Here is a 19616-nt window from a genome sequence, read left to right as displayed (position 1 = left end):
AGCGGCGATCTCGGGTGGGCGGCGACCTCGGGTGGGGGGGGGGCCCGGGTGTGGCCTTGCCCTGGGCCCGGCTCCGTCTCTCGGCGGCCCTGCCTCCGCTGGACTTCTCTTGAGCTTGTGGCTGTTAGACTCCCAGGCTGGCTATGTCTGTCTCTGCTGCAGCTTCCAGGAAGCTTTCCCTGGGCTCCTAGTGCTGGCCACATCCATGGAGCCTTGCTGGGCTCCTAGTGCCCATCATGCTGTGGATGCCTTGCCCCTCACTAGAGGGTCCTTTTACTAAGGTGCGCCGAAAAATGACCTGCGCTGTTGGATGAGCATAGGTCCATTTTTCAGCGCTCCTGTAAAAAAGGCCTTTTTTTATTTTAGCCGAAAATGGACTTGACGCAAAATGAAAATTGGCACGTGGCCATTTTGGGCCTGAGATCTTACTGCCACCCATTGACTTAGAGGTAAGGTCTCACGCGCTAACTGGGTGGTAATCGTCAGCACACGTACAATGCCGATTACCATTTGGTTAGCGCTGCAAGCTGGAAATTTTCCAGGGCGTGTAGTTGGCGCGTAAAAAATGAAATTGCTGCCCAGGCCACTCGGAAGCCAGTCGGTAGTTCTGAATTGGTACGCGTTGGGCGCACGTAGGCACCTGCGTGGCTTAGTAAAAGGGCCCCTAGTTCTCTCTTCAAGAGGTCCAGCAAGGTTTCTCCTTGCTGGGGTCAGGCTTACTAGCTCTTAACAGAGATCCCCACTAGAGGGCTACCTCTGCTCCTCTCAGCCCCTATGAGGAAAGGCTAAAGAGGCTAGGGCTCTTCAGCTTTGAGAAAAGGCAGCTGAGGGGAGATATGATAGAGGTCTATAAAATAATGAGTGGAGTTGAACGGGTAGATGTGAAGCGTCTGTTCACGCTTTCCAAAAATACTAGGACTAGGGGGCATGCAATGAAGCTACAAAGTAGTAAATTTAATACAAATCGGAGAAAATGTTTCTTCTCTCAACGTGTAATTAAACTCTAGAATTCATTGCCGGAGAATGTGGCAAAGGCGGTTAGCTTAGCAGAGTTAAAAAAAAGGTTTGGACGGCTTCCTAAAGGAAAAGTCCATAGACCATTATTAAATTGAACTTGGGGAAAATCCACTATTTCTGGGATAAGCAGTAAAAAATGTATTGTACTTTTTTGGGGATCTTGCCAGGTATTTGTGACCTGGATTGGCCACTGTTGGAAACAGGATGCTGGGCTTGATGGACCTTTGGTCTGTCCCAGTGTGGCAATCCTTATGTACTATGTAAAGCAAGTAGCTTCCCGTAAGAGGGCGAAATTGCAAAAACACACCAACGCCTAAAGTTTAAAAACTGTTTGGTAATGATATATTTATTTTATTGTCACATTAATAATACATCCATTGGCCCTTTCATGAGATTTTATTTGTTCCGTGAAAGTGCCACTGATAAAGTCAATCGACTGTAATGCAGTTATTAAGCTGCTCTGTTTTTGACTGTTACTCTTCTGAATTTAGTAGTGTAGCTGTATTCTTCTTGGGCGGCAAATTTCAGTTGCAAAGTGGTTTTGATTAACATCTGTTCGGCTACCATGCAAGCACAGAACCAGGGGATTGCATACTCCAGGGTGATGAGGCCCATGTAATTGCCAGCAAAACCAGAATAGTCCCACGGGCAGGCATTGAATGCCCGGAGGATGAAACCAGTGCAAAACTCCCAGACATAAGTCCAAAGTGTATACACGAAACACCTGATCAGAAGGTTGCACCTTGCCCTGAGATACAGAAACATTTTCTCCATGAAAAGGATCGATGCTCCGTAGATGAAGAAAGACCAAATACTGGAAACGCCTTGCAATTTCCAGTTGGCGTTTTCTAAAAATTCCCAAATTGCTGTAAAGGTGATTTCGCAGACGTAACCGTGAACAGAATACAGATACCATCTGCAAAACAAGCCGAGGGGTTTTGAGTCATTCATTTCTTCGGTTTCCGGCTAAAGCTACGAGAGAAATGAAATAAAGTTTAATATGTACATGAGTCATCTGAAATAGGGCTGTCTTTATTGAACTCACTGGAACAGAAAATGGCTTGATTGTGGATTTATCAGATCATACAATAAAGCATTTAAAAAATGAATTTCTAAAATCCTCTCAAGAGGATGGATGGTAAGGCATGGGAGAATGTGAGGAGGGGTAGTTATAGTGAAAAAGACTACGGAGGCAAAGAAGTGTCAAGGTAACCATGATCTGCTTTGAAGTTCTCTCAGGTGGGGTAACTTTTGTATATTGTTATTTTGAAAAGTACAATAAAGATGAGTGTTGAAAAAAAAGTGGCTATACCAAACTGGAGACAAAAGCGGGAAAGTCCTTCCACAAAAACCAAACAATCAACAAACAGGGTAGAGGAATGTCCCAAAGAATAAACAAAAGTCAGAAATCTTCCAGAAGGTTTATTCTTCTTAAAAAGTTGCATGAATCTTCTGGACCCAACGCGGTCCGTGTTTCGTCTGTTATGCCTTCTTCAGGGGTCATAGCTGAGGATGTGTGACCGTAGTCACTTGAAGAAAATGCCTTGTCTTGAATGGAATGAAAAAATGTGAACCTTGAAAGCATAAAAAATGCAAACAGTGATTACAGCAGTGAGGTGTCTGTGAAACCAGACTGGAAGAATAAACCTATTGGAAGGTACCTGACTTCTGTTCGTTCTTTGGGACATTCCTTCACCGTTTGTTGTTTGGTTTTACCAAACTGGACCATGAAGCAGTAAAAAAACACCATCAAGTAAATTTGCATAATTTTGAAATAGTGCATCTTTAGACTTGGATTTAATTTCCTGTAATTAAATACTGTAAGAAAAATTGTGCTACTCAAGACTTAGGTAAAGTGCACCATGGGACTTTACTTGTAGATGTTAAGGGGATGATTCTATAAAGTGGGTGCACCCTTCCACTCAACGCAAAATGAAATTCTTGGTACTTATCTTGACAACAGGGTTACCATATTTGCAGAGACAAAAAATGAAGACACAAAAAAATAAAAATAGTTGCTACCTTTGCTAAAGAAATATTTAATCATAGTTAAAGAACACACATGAAACAGTGACTGACTTACAAGGCAGCAATAGATAATCTATTTTTAAAAAACTTCTGGATTAGAGTTTGACTGAATCTGAGGCCAAGCGTACTTATCAGAAGAGTGGATATCGCCTCAACAGCTTTGGATGACTTCTGAAATACGTGTGAAAGTCTTTGCATTGACATATGCTTTAAGTTGTGCTGCACGAACAAATTTTCTTTTGACAGACTCAACCAGCAGAGAAACCGAGAGGAGATCAGGAATACCATTCTCTCTCCTTATCACCCCCACGTGTCCAGACTGATAGGCCAGAAATAGATGGTTTCTCTCATTATGTGGGTAGGTGTGTGGGTCATTGGCACATAAAAGGAAAAAAAGGATAGTTTCTTAAAAACTAAAAAACCTAGAGGACATATCTGAAGAAGTCCAAAAGAAGGATGTGTCCTCTTAAAACTTTCGCAAATCGTTGAAAACTTATCTCTTCACCAAAGCCTACCACGAGAACCCATAATTAACTACAACACATCACCTCTCTTCCCTTATTATGATTGACTTCTTTCTATAATTGCTTGATTAGATCGACTTGTTATTCTTATCCTTAATATCTCTGTAACACCAATTATATTTTTTTGTACCCTGAAATGGCGATGCCATAACAGGTCTTTGTAAGCCACATTGAGCCTGCAAATAGGTGGAAAAATGTGGGATACAAGTGCAATAAATAAATAAATAAATAATAAAAGAGAATGCATGGTAACCCTACCCAATCTCCCTCTCCAACCTACTGGCAAGGCACTCATCCCCCCTCCCCCCCCCCCCCCCCCCCCCCCAGCTTATATGGCAACCCTAGAACTTCTGGAGAAATCTTCACTGCTATTCTAGTAATACCCATATTACAACCTTCCTGAGCCCTTACGCCAAGCCCCCTCCCTGCCCGTCTTCAAGTCTTTGCTTAAAGCCCACCTCTTCAGTGCTGCGTTCAGCACCTAACCCTTACCGTTCAGTGAATCCAGACTGCCCCAATTTGACTGCCCCTATCGGACCGACCGTTCGCTTGTCTGTTAGATTGTAAGCTCTTTGAGCAGGGACTGTCTCTCTTTGTTAAATTGTACAGCGCTGCGTAACCCTAGTAGCGCTCTAGAAATGTTAAGTAGTAGTAGTAGTATTTGAGATTCTACATGGAATGTTGCTATTCCAACATTCCATGTAGAAGTCGGCCCTTGCAGATCACCAATGTGGCCGCGCAGGCTTCTACATGGAATGGAATGTTGCTAGTGGAATAGCAACATTCCATGTAGAATCTCCAATAGTAGCAACATTCCATGTAGAATCTCCAATAGTATCTATTTTATTTTTGTTACATTTGTACCCTGCGCTTTCCCACTCATGGCAGGCTCAATGCGGCTTACATGGGGCAATGGAGGGTTAAGTGACTCGCCCAGAGTCACAAGGAGCTGCCTGTGCCTGAAGTGGGAATCGAACTCAGTTACTCAGGACCAAAGTCCACCACCCTAACCACTAGGCCACTCCCTCCACTGTTGCTACTATTTACCGTTCAGTGAATCCAGACTGCCCCAATTTGACTGCCCCTATCGGACCGACCGTTCACTTGTCTATTAGATTGTAAGCTCTTTGAGCAGGGACTGTCTCCCTTTGTTAAATTGCACAGCGCTGCGTAACCCTAGTAGCGCTCTAGAAATGTTAAGTAGTAGTAGTAGCAGTAATGGGGTATTACATATGCAAATCTATCTCATTTATATTCATTGTGGCATCCAGAAAACCTGACTGGCTTGGTGTGTTCTGAGGACTGGGTTGAAAACCTCTGGAATAGTCCTATTAACTGTGGTTACAGCAACTGTCATGAATACCTACCCCCCCCCCCCCCCCCCCCCCCATCACCCTTCAAATGTGATGCTAATTTATTGTAAGAGTCTCTATTAGCCTTTTGTAATTTGGAGGAAGGTTTACCCTGAAGCTTCTTTCCTCAGAATTACAGTCATTTTACCTATCATTGCTTCTCTTAACGTTCAGCATATTTGCATAATCATCAGTTGCTGTCATTTCTCCTTAAAGATCTTTTTTCTGCACACTGCTGAATTAGTCATATAAGGAAAATGTTTCAAATTGCCCACATAGCTAGCTTCAAGGTACTAATTTTCAAAGGGAAACTATGCAGTCTATTTACTAAGCTGCATGATGGCAATTAAGCTCCTTAGTATATCGCACATCGAGTAAAATGAGTTCATCTTGTTGGGCAGACTGGATGGACCGTACAGGTCTTTATCTGCCATCACTTACTATGTTACTATCCTGCTTATTTTTGAACGAGAAGGCCCGCCATCTTCCGACACAATGGCCGGCCATCTCCTGAAGCCGGCGAAATCGGTATAAGCCAATTTTCGCCGGCTTCAACTGCTTTCCGTCGCAGGGCCAGCCAAAGTTCAAGGGGGTGTGTCGGCAGGGTATGGAAGGTGGGACGGGGCATGGTTACGAGATGGCCAGATTCGGCCGATAATGGGAAAAAGAAAGCCGGCTGTGACGAGCACTTGGCCGGCTTCACTTAGTCCATTTATTTTTAGGACCAAGCCTCCAAAAAGTGCCCCAACTGAGCAGATGACCACTGGAGGGAATCGGGGATGACCTCCCCTTACTCGCCCAGTGGTCACCAACCCCCTCCCACCCCCAAAGAAAATTAAAAATAATTTTTTTTGCCAGCCTCTTTGCCAGCCCCAAATGTCATACCCAGCTCCATGACAGCAGTATGCAGGTCCCTGGAGCAGTTTTTAGTGGGTGTAGTGCACTTCAGGCAGGTGGACCCAGGCCCATTCCCCCCTACCTGTTACACATGTGGTGGTAAATGGGAGCCCTCCAACCCCCCCTCAAAACCCACTGTACCCACATGTAGGTGCCCCCCTTCACCCCTTAGGGCTATGGTAGTGTTGTACAGTTGTGGGTAGTGGGTTTTGGGGAGCTCAGCACACAAGGTAAGGGAGGTATGCACCTGGGAGCAATTGTTCAAGTCCACTGCAGTGCCCCCTAGGGTGCCCAGTTGGTGTCCTGGCATGTGAGGGGACCAGTGCACTACAAATGCTGGCTCCTCCCACGACCAAATGCCTTGGATTTGGCCAGGTTTGAGATGGCCGCCATTAGTTTCCATTAACGGCAAAAACCAATGGCAGTGATCTCTAATGCCGGCCATCTCTAACGCCGGGCCAAATGTTGAGATTTGGCCGGCCCCGACCGTATTATCGAAATGAAAGATGGCCGGCCATCTTGTTTCGATTATACGGTCGGGTATGCCGCTTTCCGAGGCCGGCCTTAGAGGTGGCCGCCCATATAGATGGCCAGCCCCGTTCGATTATGCCCCTCCACGTTAGCTGGCAATAATATGCATTATTGTATCCAAGATGGTGGCCTAGACCAGACATTAGGAGGATGACCTCCGTGTTGCTCCCTTTCGAATGAAGCCGAAACTATGTTGAGATACAAGGAGCCCCAGGAAAGGCAGAATCAATTCCTGAGTTTGCGAAAGAGAGCGATTCAGAACAATGGTATCTTCTTTTGGAGATTTCCTGTAAAATGTATAGTGAAATTTGATAATGTGATATATTTCTTATGACCCTAAGCAATTGCAGTCATTTCTTGACAATAAATCTCCTCAACTTGTGAACCCTAGCTAGATTGGTTACAATGGTAATCAATATGGGTTACATTTATTAGGTATGGAATGGGGTCTTTTCCTTTTCCTTAGGGATTGAATTTAGTTTAGTTTTCTGGGGTCCTATGTATTGGGGACTAATGAGAAATGAGAGCTAATTGATTTGTTGTGGGGGGGGGGGGGGGGTCCCTCCTTCCTTTTTTCTTCTGTGAAAAAAGTAACTTTTTTAGTTTCTCCATTCATTCCTTTCCTGATTTCTGAGCCAGTGTATTCCTTGTATTATTTTGTTAAATTTACCATTAAAAATATGCATTATTTGGCAAATAATAATGAGATTTGAAACATTTTGCAAAGTATTCAAAATGAATAATTGGGCCACTGTTCCCTCCAAGCTGAAATTTCAAGACATCATTATTAATTTGAATGTTCACAACACCTCAAGAGGGATTATTAACTTTCTCCTGGAGTGCAACCGAAGAGGTCAGGTGACATACCCCAAATAGCCCCACCAGCACTGGTCCCTTCTAGAAAATGCAGGTCCTCCCCCTCTGTTCAGTACTGGTCTCCGTATCTCAAAAAGGATATAGTAGAATTGGAAAAGGTACAGCGAAGGGCGACGAAAATGATAGTGGGGATGGGACGACTTTCCTATGAAGAGAGGCTGAGAAGGCTAGGGCTTTTCAGCTTGGAGAAGAGACGGCTGAGGGGAGATATGATAGAAGTGTATAAAATAATGAGTGGAATGGATCGGGTGGATGTGAAGCGACTGTTCACGCTATCCAAAAATACTAGGACTAGAGGGCATGAGTTGAAGCTACAGTGTGGTAAATTTAAAACGAATCGGAGAAAATTTTTCTTCACCCAACGTGTAATTAGACTCTGGAATTCGTTGCCGGAGAACGTGGTACGGGCGGTTAGCTTGACGGAGTTTAAAAAGGGGTTAGATAGATTCCTAAAGGACAAGTCCATAGACCGCTATTAAATGGACTTGGAAAAATTCCGCATTTTTAGGTATAACTTGTCTGGAATGTTTTTACGTTTGGGGAGCGTGCCAGGTGCCCTTGACCTGGATTGGCCACTGTCGGTGACAGGATGCTGGGCTAGATGGACCTTTGGTCTTTCCCAGTATGGCACTACTTATGTACTTATGTACTAATGTTGCTACTATTGGAGATTCTACATGGAATGTTGCTATTCCACTAGCAACATTCCATGTAGAAGGCTGCGTAGGCTTCTGTTTCTGTGAGTCTGACGTCCTGCACGTACGTGCAGGACGTCAGACTCACAGAAGCAGAAGCCTGCGCGGCCACATTGGGGTTAGATAGATTCCTAAAGGACAAGTCCATAGACCGCTATTAAATGGACTTGGAAAAATTCCGCATTTTTAGGTATAACTTGTCTGGAATGTTTTTACGTTTGGGGAGCGTGCCAGGTGCCCTTGACCTGGATTGGCCACTGTCGGTGACAGGATGCTGGGCTAGATGGACCTTTGGTCTTTCCCAGTATGGCACTACTTATGTACTTATGTACTTATGTTCACCCCAATTTTCAATCTCCCATTCTTTACAAAATATCCAAGAGCGACCCCCAATCCATTGCCACCTGAACACATTTTCAATGTAAACTTTCGTCCACCAGTTAGCATAAACTTTCTGCATTTATAAGCAGCTTTGTATGAATTTGCATCATAGCAGCCCGTGCATGAAAGTTTGTTACAAAAACGGTACCCTTTGCAAACTTCTTCACAGAAATACCAGCAGTACTGATAGAATTGAAAAATAAACTTGCAGAACTATTGTTAGTAATATGTAATTTATCTTTAAAATCAAACATAGTATCAGAAGATTGGAGGGTGGCCAATGTAACGCCAAATTGAAAAAAAAAAGTTCCAGAGGTGATCTAGGAAATTATAGACCGGTGAGCCTGACGTCGGTGCTGGGCAAAATGGTAAAGACTGTTATAAAGAACAAAATTACAGAGCATATGCAAAAGCATGAATTGATGAGACAAAGTCAACATGGATTTAGTGAAGGGAAATATTGCCTCACCAATCTACTACATTTCTTTGAAGGAGTGAACAAACATGTGGATAAAGGTGAGCCGGTTGATATTGTGTATCTGGATTTTCAGAAGGCGTTTGACAAAGTACCTCATGAAAGACTCCAGAGGAAATTGGAGAGTCATGGGATATGAGGTAGTGTTCTATTGTGCATTAAAAACTGGTTAAAAGATGGAAAACAGAGAGTAGGGTTAAATGGTCAGTATTCTCAATGGAGAAGGGTAGTTAGTGGGGTTCCCCAGGGGTCTGTGCTAGGACCGCTGCTTTTTAACATATTTATAAATGATCTAGAGATGGGAGTAACTAGTGAGGTACTTAATTTGCTGACGACACAAAGTTATTCAAAGTTGTTAAATCGCAAGAGGATTGTGAAAAATTACAAGAGGACCTTACGAGACTGGGAGACTGGGCGTCTAAATGGCAGATGACATTTAATGTGAGCAAGTGCAGAGTGATGCATGCGGAAAAGAGGAACCCGAAGAATAGCTAAGTGATGCAAGGTTCCATATTAGGAGTCACCGACCAGGAAAGGGATCTATGTGTCATCATTGATGATACGTTGAAACCCTCTGCTCAGTGTGTGGCGGTGGCTAAGAAAGCAAATAGAATGTTGGGTATTATTAAGAAAGGATGCCAACTGGCTTATGTTATTTGCTAAAGATTGTACTGGTAACTCTGGGGACCCAGGCCAGAATCAAATGGAGTGTGCTGCCTTGCTGAGAGACAATAGTGCATACCATGGCCCAGCACGGGAAGGCCACAGAAGGAGGTTCCTACATCTAAGGATTGGTTTTATGTTTATGTTCTGCCATACCTGTGAACCGGATGACTCTTTATTAACATCGTCAATAACATCTGGCGAATGACCCAACACGGCTGTGTTTTGGCACCAATGAGTGCCCACATCAGGGTCAAACTTAATTCCTGTTACAGATGCAACTATCTTTATTGCATCTGGTTTGTATTTCTAAAGGATTGACCCTTCTACTTTGAAATGCGTAGTAGAATTTGGACCAGTGCTCGCTTTTGCTATCAATTTGCATCTGTTAGTGAGAATTAAGTTTGACCCCTGACTCAGACACTCATTGGTGCCAAAACATAGCTGTGTCGGGTCGTTCTCCAGATGTTATTGACACTGGTAGCAAAGAGTCATCTACTTGCCTTAACTGGACTCTGTGCTCCACTTCTCGTTTTGTCTTTGGTTGATTCTACTCCTGGTAGTTTTTCCTTCTTTTGTGCTAATCACACAAGCCAACAGGACCTGGCACCGTTAATAAAATATTAGTTTGTGTTCACCTTTAACCCATTGTGTAACTCCAATAATCAGAGCTCCGGGCCCACCTTCGTTCACATTTCTACAGCCAGATAAAATAAAATATACATAATCCCCTAATTCTATAAACTTGCGTGCCCAAATTTAGGCTACACGTGCAAATTTGTGTGCACAGTTTATAGAATACTAGTAAAAAAGGCCCGTTTCTGACACAAATGAAACGGGCGCTAGCAAGGTTTTCCTCAGAGTGTGTATGTTTGAGAGAGAGTGTGTGTGAGAGATGGAGTGTGTGTGTCATAGAGAGAATGAGAGAGAGACAGAGACAGCGTGTGTCTGTGTGTGTGTGTTTGTGTGTGAGAGAGAGAGTGTGTGAGAGACAGAGTGTCTGTGTGTGTGAGACTGTGTGTGTGTGACAGATAGAGTGTGACACACAGGGGGTGTGTCAGAGAGAGTGTATGTGAGAGACAGTGAGTGAGTGTGAGCCCCCACCCCCCCTCTCGCAGAGCCCCCCTCCCCACCCCCACCTCTCTGGTATCAGGACCCCCTCCCTACCTCCCTCTCCCCTGCCCCGCCTCCAGCCATCCATGTCCAGTGACCCTTCTCTCCCCCTGCCCCCCCTGCAGCTACTCATGTCCAGCGACCCTACCCTCCCCCCCCGGCGCATCAAACCCCCTCGCCACCCGCAGCTGCCAGTGGTAACGCTGTCTGGCTGCTGCTGCTTCCCCTGTTGAGCAGCAGCGGCCGCTACAAAAAGAAAAGAGGCGATAGATGTTTTAAACCCAAGCCAAATCATGCGCAAATGCCCGAGTCTTACAACGCAGTCTCTGAAGTCGCTCCTCCTCTTGCCTGTCATGTCACTGCGCTCCTCCGGGGTCTTGGGGCAGTGACGTGGAGGCGAGAGGAGGAGAAGAAGGTTTCAGTGTGTTATCGACGACGACACCCAGATCCCTTTCTTGGTCCGTAACTCCTAACGTGGAACCTTGCATGACGTAGCTATAATTCGGGTTCTTTTTTCACACATGCATCACCTTGCAGTTGCTCACATTAAACATCATCTGCCATTTAGCCGCCCAGTCTCCCAGTCTCGTAAGGTCCTCTTGTAATTTTTCACAATCCTGTTGCGAGTTAACGACTTTGAATAACTTTGTGTCATCAGCAAATTTAATTACCTCGCTAGTTACTCCCATCTCTAAATCATTTATAAATATATTAAAAAGCAGCGGTCCCAGCACAGACCCCTGAGGAACCCCACTAACTACCCTTCTCCATTGTGAATACTGCCCATTTAACCCCACTCTCTGTTTCCTATCCTTCAACCAGTTTTTAATCCACAATAGGACATTTCCTCCTATCCCATGACCCTCCAATTTCCTCTGTAGCCTTTCATGAGGTACCTTGTCAAACGCCTTTTGAAAATCCAGAAACACAATATCAACCGGCTCCCCTTTGTCCACATGTTTGTTTACTCCTTCAAAGAATTGAAGTAAATTGGTCAGGCAAGATTTCCCCAAACAAAAGCCGTGCTGATTTGGTCTCAGTAATCCATGTCCTTGGATGTGCTCTGTAATTTTGTTTTTGATAATAGTCTCTACCATTTTCCCCGGCACCGACATCAGACTCACCAGAACCCTCATCCACACTCTTATCACCTCTCGCTTAGACTATTGCAACTTGCTTCTCACAGGTCTCCCACTTAGCCATCTCTCTCCTCTTCAATCTGTTCAAAATTCTGCTGCATGACTAATATTCCGCCAGTGTCGTTATGCTCATATTAGCCCTCTCCTCAAGTCACTTCACTGCAATTGTAAACACTTGAAAAATCTACCTTTATAGCTGATTTAATTACTGACCCTATAACTGTAGAAAAAAAAACTGTGTGATGAAATAATATTATCAAAGCATTTTTGTTGAGTGGACAAATTATTCATGAAGCATAATTTCACATTTGGCTTTTGGACCACTGTTAGATTCTAACATACCTAGAGCTTAAGATGGATTGTTAACACAATGGAAAAGCTTGTACTAATTAGTATTAACACCAATAATAATAATAATAATAATACACATCAATCTAAACTGCATTTATCAGGCTGTAGATAACTATAGCAAAAGAAAGATTTACCTAATTTTCCCAAGGTGTATTGGAATCAGCTCCCTGGGCTTTGCTTTCACTTCTTTGTGATCCAAGGAAAGAACAAGTCAGTGACAGTTACCTTTTATTGTTACAGGTAACCAGTTCATATTTATTTTGGAAGGGTTTCAAACTGAATCTGATCAATACTGCTAAGTACATAAGTATTGCCATACTGGGACAGACCGAAGGTCCATCAAGCCCAGCATCCTGTTTCCACAGTGTCCAATCCAGGTTACAAATACCTGGCAAGATCCCAAAATAGTACAATACATTTTATGCTGCTTATCCTAGAAATAAACAGTGGGTTTCCCCCAAGTCCATTTTAATGATGGCTTATGGACTTTTCTTTTAGGAAGGTAGCCAACCCTTTTTTTAAACCCTGCTAAGCTAACTGCTTCTACCACATTCTGGTGAAAGTGAATGAATTCTGAGTAGGAAACTTTAGAGATGATGATGTTAAGACTTAGCACAATGCAAAAATGATCTGCAAGCCCCTACCTGCACCCTGACACTGGTTTCTTGAAGTAGTATAAACAGAAAACTGGGGCACATCTGTGGTTCATTTGCACAAATATAAATGCATATACATGTAACAGTATGCACAAAGAATTATCATTGAGGCTTAAGATATTAAATATTATTATAAGAGTAAAATAAAATGACTCAGCAAATTTTATTGCATGATCTGTTTTTCCTTTTATCCTTCCCTTTCCTTCTCCTCTTCATCTATTTTTGTTTTCATTATGTTTACCTTTTTTGCCCTATTCTTATTTCACCTCTTCCCTCCCAGTGTTTTCTCCCTACTTATTTATGGTTACTCTACTTTTTCTCCATACCGCAACCAACTCCTGCAGTCTCTTCCACGACCCCTATCCCAATCCACTTCAAGGCTCTTCTTCCTCTTGCTCTGCCTCTCTCCCTTTTGCTGTCATCTACTTTCTCACTTTCTTCCAGTTTCTCTTCTTTCTTTTCCTGTCCCTCTGGTTCCCTCTTTCTTCCTTCCTTCTTTCTTCCTCATTTTCACTATATAACTAAGCTGGTCAGGAGCCCTCCAACTGCACAGTAGGGGAAGCCAGAGCATTTCCTCTCTTATTTCCCCATCCCACCCCCTCCACTCACTTCCTCCCCCATCCCACCCCCTTTGCACCACCCTGTTCTCCTACCCTCCTTCCTTTGTATTAACCACACTGTAGACTGCTCTTTCTTCCGAAACTGGGAATTTATTTAAAGGCCACAGCAATCCAACATATTAACATTACAACACTATTAACATCATTAACTAACACAACAAGTCAGCATTAACAGTTTTAACAATACAACAACATCCTAGTCTAAAGTCTTCTACTCTCCTTGTCACTTGCACACTCAGGAGCTGCTTTGCTTGCTTAATTTCGGGGGACCATCCTCTTTGCGCCTTGCTTAGCTCTTGCAAATATCCGTTGTTAGTATGGCTGAGCCCCCGCAATCCAAGCCAAGGATTAACCATGCACTGATTTCTGTCTTGGGTCGCCGTAACAAGCGTGCCTGGACCCACTGTCTCTTGTGAGTTCCCTCCCCACTGCTTAAAAGTGGGAGGGGTTCCGTGATTAGCTTTCCCTATTTGGGATCCTCCGCCTCTGTGTAAGAGGTGGAACCATCATTATTTTCCTTGTGCGCCCCTCACAGCAGAGGGCATCTTGCTACAAAGGTTACTAGCACTGAATGCCCCCCACCCACCACCACCATTTCCCTAGTGGCTCCTTGGGTTTTTCTTGCTAACTGCTATCCCTTGCTGCGATAAAGTATCTGTTGGGATGTGCGGGAGGGTTGCCGCTTGTCCATGGTGCTAATTTGAAATGGTGCCATTTCCCTTGGTTCCTGCTCTTTCTTGCTTTCCCCCGCCCCCTTCCCTTCCTTCCTATTGGGCCTAGAGTCTTTCCAAAAGCCTCTCCTACCTTCCCCTTCTTGCCTCCTGCCTAAGTCTTCTCAGTGCTGGTCCCGCTGTTGTGCCGGCCTGCGTCTTTGCTGCAAGTTGGGGATGGTGCTCCAATATTGTGTTTTTAATTGCTATGGGGATTACTAAAGTTCAGTATGTGGAACTCTCCAGAGTTTTGGGGGGGGGGGAGGGAGTGATATGGAAGGTAGACAGAGGTCCAATCCAGGGAATGTGTTTTGGGAATAAGTTGCAGAAAGAAACTGTTCTTAGTTAGTGAATGATATAGGGGGAGGTACTAGGGAGATAATACATAGTAGATGATGACGGCAGAAAAAGACCTGCACGGTCCATCCGGTCTGCCCAACAAGATAAACTCATATGTGTATACCTTACCTTGATTTGTACCTGTCTTTTTCATGGCACAGACCGTATAAGTCTGCCCAGAACTATTCCCCGCCTCCCAACCACCAGCCCCGCCTCCCACCACCGGCTCTGCCACAGACCGTATAAGTCTGCCCAGCACTATCCCCGCCTCCCAACCACCAGCGTGGTGGATGTTTTGTCTCGTTTTCATGGGTCCTGTTTTTGTTGCTTGTGCAGGAGGAAAAGTACCTATCAAGATGCCAGGCAAGTTTTGGAACGTCATCCCACCTTAGTGCAGTGTCTGTTATCTTGCTCTTTAACCAGTAACGCTTGGCAGTGTTACAGAATGGGGTGGAGGCTATTTTGGCAAACAGTGGATGTATCACAGTAGTTAATGAGCGAATGCATTTCCTATGAGATGGCATTGGATTTTAAAGAAGAACAACTAGGAGGTATTTATCAAGATCTTCAGTTATAAAATACGTTTATTCAAGTGCAACTTTACGAGTGGGGGTTTAACATCAAAATATCGCTAGTATTCCGAAGCTTTTCAAATAATTTCTCAACACACTTCAATATTTGTCATGCTGTCAAAGGCTTCTGTTCGCACCTTAATCTTCAGAAACCTTAACTGGTGACTCATTTCACAAAAGGAATCACAGCCTCATGGCTCACCAAAATGCCAGACTGGGTGGAGGGGGGGAGGAGGGTCCTAAGAGAGGGCTGCAGGCAGGTTTGGGAGAGAAGGGAAAGATGCTTGGTGGGAAGGGGAAACAGGAAGAAATGCCAAACTGAGGGAGAGAATGAGGGAGTGAGAGAAGTGGAGAGAGGAAGAGATGTTGGACTCAGAGGGAGGAGAGAGAGAGAGAGAGCGAGAATAGACCAGGGGTGGAGATTGTGGAGGGAAGTAAGAAAAAGAGAGAGGTGTTAGACTCGGGGCGGGGGAAGTTGAGAGAGAAGGAAGAGAGAAAGAGGTGGACCTGGGGGTAGAGGGAAGGAAGGAGAAAGAGGTGGACCTGGGGGTGGGAGAAAGGATCTTTAATCAGTGGTATAGTCACAGGGGTGGGCCTTGGAGACCTGGGCATCCCTACTTTGGGCTCAGTTCCCCTCCAAAGTTGCAGTACCTGTTTAATGGCTGGTGGGGTAGCCGAAGTCCTGCCAGCTGAAGAAAGCAAGGAAGTCCGCGGTTTGCCTCCAGCCGCCAACTCTTGCGCTTCCTTAGCATGCTCAGTTTGTGCATGAATTGAGCATGCTCGGAGAGTGCCGGCATCGGCGGATGGAGGCACGGCCACAGGCTTCATCGCTCCTGAGGCAGTATGAGGAGGAAGGGGATTTCTTTAGCAGGCTGGGCTTCAGCATTTCCACCAGCAAAGGTGGGGAGGGGGAGGGAGAGGAAGTGTGTGGCCTGGTCCACTCCAGTTCACCTCTGTGCCCCCCCCCCCCATTGGATTGCTGGCTATGCCCCTGCCTTTAATCGTGAGATTAACATTTTTAAACATGCGATTAATCATGATTACAATTTTTCATCGAAATGCAGCCCTAGTCTGCACAGTTCCTGCAAGTGTGAGCCAAATGAAAACAGTACATTAATGCCTTTTGATTTATGACAAATAGATTTAGGCATTCTGAACTTTCAAATTAGAATTTAAAACTCAAACGTTTGGTGAAAAACAGTGAAATTTACCTATTGTTTCTCTTTGTGAATTGTATATAATTTCTTTGTATTTCTTTTATTGCATCTGTGTATAGTGTATACTTTCTGTTTATGGTAGCAATAGGAAAGCAACAATTATATTCAAGATGGACAGAAATATTGGACTTTAAATGTCACTACTGGACAAAGATTTTTCTGTACTAAGCATTTCTTTGCACATTGAATATTTAACACAATATTTAATATAAGAATAATATAATACATTTTATGGTTATTTGTACCTGTTGGTGATGTTCTGTTGTGTAATTGTAAAACACAACTGCAATTTTTCCTGTTAATTGTAATCCGCATTGAACTGAAACTTGTTTCTGGATAATTGTGAGATATAAGAATGAATGAATAAATAAACAGACAAACATGGATATTGACTATCACAAAAATAGCCATATTAATGTGTTGAGACCAGAGTTTTAATATTCTTTCCTAGTTATTCCTGACATTGTTTTTTTTAATCAGTACTGAAAACTCTCCTGCACCTCCATTAATTGTAAAAAGACAGATTGTAGATACGTTACGGTGGGTGCCAGACATTTCTAATCTCTCTTATTGTGTACAGTAGATAACAGAGATGTGGCGTCATCTCATATAAATCTCCCAACATAAAGTCAATACCCTCCCAAGGTCCCTCCTGGCTTGAATTTAACTTCATGTGTATTGGTTTTTCAACGCCATAGTTGCTCAAGCTGATAGTGGAACTATGGGATGGAAGACTCCAAAATGAATCAGTCTATTGTGTGTTGCACATAACAGTTGGATAGACCTTGTCCAATCAGCATAAAAATTTCAGACTATTAGTATTCAGCAACACTTAGATGTAATGTGAGAAATGTTTCTAACTTAGGATAAGCATAGCCGCCGAGAGGGGGGAGCAGGGGGGGACAAAATTCCCCAGGCCCGGGCCTCCAAGGGGGGCCCGGTGCCGCAGTCCCACCCGCCCTCGACCGTCTGCCACCGGGCCGGGCCTCCTGCATTGAAATCACAGTGCCTCTCTCCTCCGTGTGAAAGCTCTGCAGGCGGATCACCTCCCTTCGGCCCTCCTTCCCTCCCTGTGTCCCGCCCTCGTCTGACATAACTTCCGCGAGGGCGGGACACAAGGAGGGAAGGAGGGCCGAAGGGAGGCGATCTGCTGCCCTGCTGCCTGCAGCGCTTTCACACGGAGGTGGGAGGTGCTCTGATTTCAATGCAGGGGGCCTGGCCCGGTGGCAGACGGAGGGGGGGGGGGTGGATGACCTTGGGGGGGGGTGGAGGGGGGAGCGGTGGTGACCTCAAGGGGGGGGGGGGGCCTTGCCCCGGGCCCAGCCTAGTCTCTCGGCGGCCCTGAGGATAAGAACCATTTAAGTTTAAGGAATTGAATTAAAGGGCAGCTCAGAGAGGATGTATACAATGAGAAAGAGCTGCTTGGAGATGGATTCTAGGGATAAAGAGGTTGATTTCCTGCCACACAGACTGTATAATTTGAAATGCACAATTGTAATTGGGAGAGAATAAGAAGGGGAGGGGCTGTTTGAAAGGAGATATTCCCTATCCACTATGTTTCAGTGCAGGGGCGTATCTGCGTGGGGCCACAGGGGCCTGGGCCCCCGCAGATTTTGCCCTGGACCCCCCTACCGCCGATAACCCTCCCCCGCCTACCGCCAACCCTTTCCACGCCTACCGCCGTCACCTACCCTGAGGTCCGCTCCTGCCGGTTTTTTAAACTATTACTTCAGCTGAAGCCCAGCCGAGGTCTTCTTTAACTTCATCTTCATCCTCGTGCTGTTAAAGCTGCATGATGCATCCTTCCAGTTGGACGGAGTTTGACGTCGCAGCACGTTGACGTCCATACATGCAGCTTTAACAGCACGAGGATGAAGATGAAGTTAAAGAAGACCTCGGCTGGGCTTCAGCTGAAGTAATAGTTTAAAAAAACCAGCAGGAGCGGACCTCGGGGTAGGTGACGGCGGTAGGCGGGGAAAGGGTTGGCTGTAGGTGGGGGAGGGTTAACGGCGGTAGGGGGAAGGGTTGACAGCAGCGGGGGGGGGGGGGGGGGCGGCGGCGGTAGGGGGGTTATAATGTGCCCCCTCACTCTAGCCCCTGCCCCCCTACCGCCGAATCTCAGATACGCCCCTGTTTCAGTGTATAAATGTTTCAATGCTGCAGATGCCAACTCCTCTTATACACATGCATTGTGCAATTTGGGGGGTGAGGGGGAGGGGAGGGCTTTATTTCTCTAGAGAACTCCCAGTCCAGTCTGGCCCAAACGTGATATGTCCTTTTATTTTATTTTTTTTTATCTCATGCCAAAAATTCTGTTTTGTTAAGTTTTTGAAAAGTTACTTTTCCCCATTTTCAACCCCATATGTACAATTTCTTTCCAACACTACATTGGTTGGCGAGAATAAAAAGCTCCTTACTATTAATCTTGTCTCATATCAAAGACAGCAGACCCCTGTATGACAAAATTGTTAGCTATGGTCCCCAGATGTCAGCTTTGGCTTTCATCTGGTTCTGGGTTCCTTTCTTTGGTCCCGGGTTCACTTCTCAGGGACAGTTGTGTTATTATCACAATAAAGCAACACATGGGTGTGGCATGGAAAAAGGTATTTTTATATAGAAATAGGCTTACTTTGTGTGTGTGTGTGTCTGTCAGTGAACGAGTGTCTGTCCTTCTTTCGGGGCTGAGCAGGGGTGGTTGTGTGTGTTTATCTCAGGGGCATAGGCAGACCTCGACGGGAGGGGGGCCAGAACCCAAGGTGGGGAGGCACATTTTGGCCCGCTTCCCGCCACCACTTCCACACCCCCCACCAGCCGCTACTGCCTCCCAACTGCCGCTGCCCTCCTGCCTCAACTTCCGCCACCCCACCACTGCTCCCCCCGCCACTGCAAGGGTACCTTGGCTGGCGGGGGTCCCTAACTGGACAGTTCCCATCTGGACAAGTCCCACCTAGGACAATTCCCACAGTACCCCCTGACCCCCCCCCCCCCACAACATTATCTTTTACACATCTCTTTCCCCTTGCAGACATGTAGTTCGTGGGGGGGGGGGGGGGAATCCCAAACTAGGTTTCAACCTAATTCATGTTTCATCCTGGATCTAAATATCATAAATAAGTAAATAAATAAATAAATACAAATTGCAGTTCATGCGGGGGGGCAATGCCCCCCATATCCCCAAACTAGGTTTCAACATAATTCAGCCCCTAAAAATAACAGACTGATTACGATGTATAACAAATTACCAGGACTTAAGGGACCCAATAGAAGAAAGAAGCTACGGTCAGTAAAAAAAAAAAAAGGCTGGGGGGGGGGGGGGGGGGGGGGGGAAATGACCGGAGAGGGGGGGGGGAGTCCTTAGTGGGAATTGTCTCCCTTAACTGAGAACTGGTGTGTGTGTGTTGTGTGTGTGGCATCAAAGAAAATGTTCCACTCAATGTGGAAACTCAAAACGCGTGAAGCA

The 19616-nt window shown here is 45.2% G+C and overlaps 1 long non-coding RNA gene across 1 annotated transcript; it reads right to left on the bottom strand.

The window, feature by feature from the left end:
• Positions 1-1336: 1336 nt before the first annotated feature.
• On the bottom strand, positions 1337-12232 carry LOC115464220. Its single transcript, XR_003941247.1, has 2 exons — positions 12177-12232; positions 1337-1989 (listed from the first exon to the last, which is right to left on the bottom strand). It is a non-coding gene; the product is annotated as an uncharacterized LOC115464220 (long non-coding RNA).
• Positions 12233-19616: the final 7384 nt, after the last annotated feature.

Source organism: Microcaecilia unicolor, chromosome 3 (genome assembly GCF_901765095.1).
Source record: "Microcaecilia unicolor chromosome 3, aMicUni1.1, whole genome shotgun sequence".
NCBI classification, from domain to species: Eukaryota; Metazoa; Chordata; class Amphibia; order Gymnophiona; family Siphonopidae; genus Microcaecilia; species Microcaecilia unicolor.
This window is presented reverse-complemented; position numbering and strand designations above follow the sequence as displayed.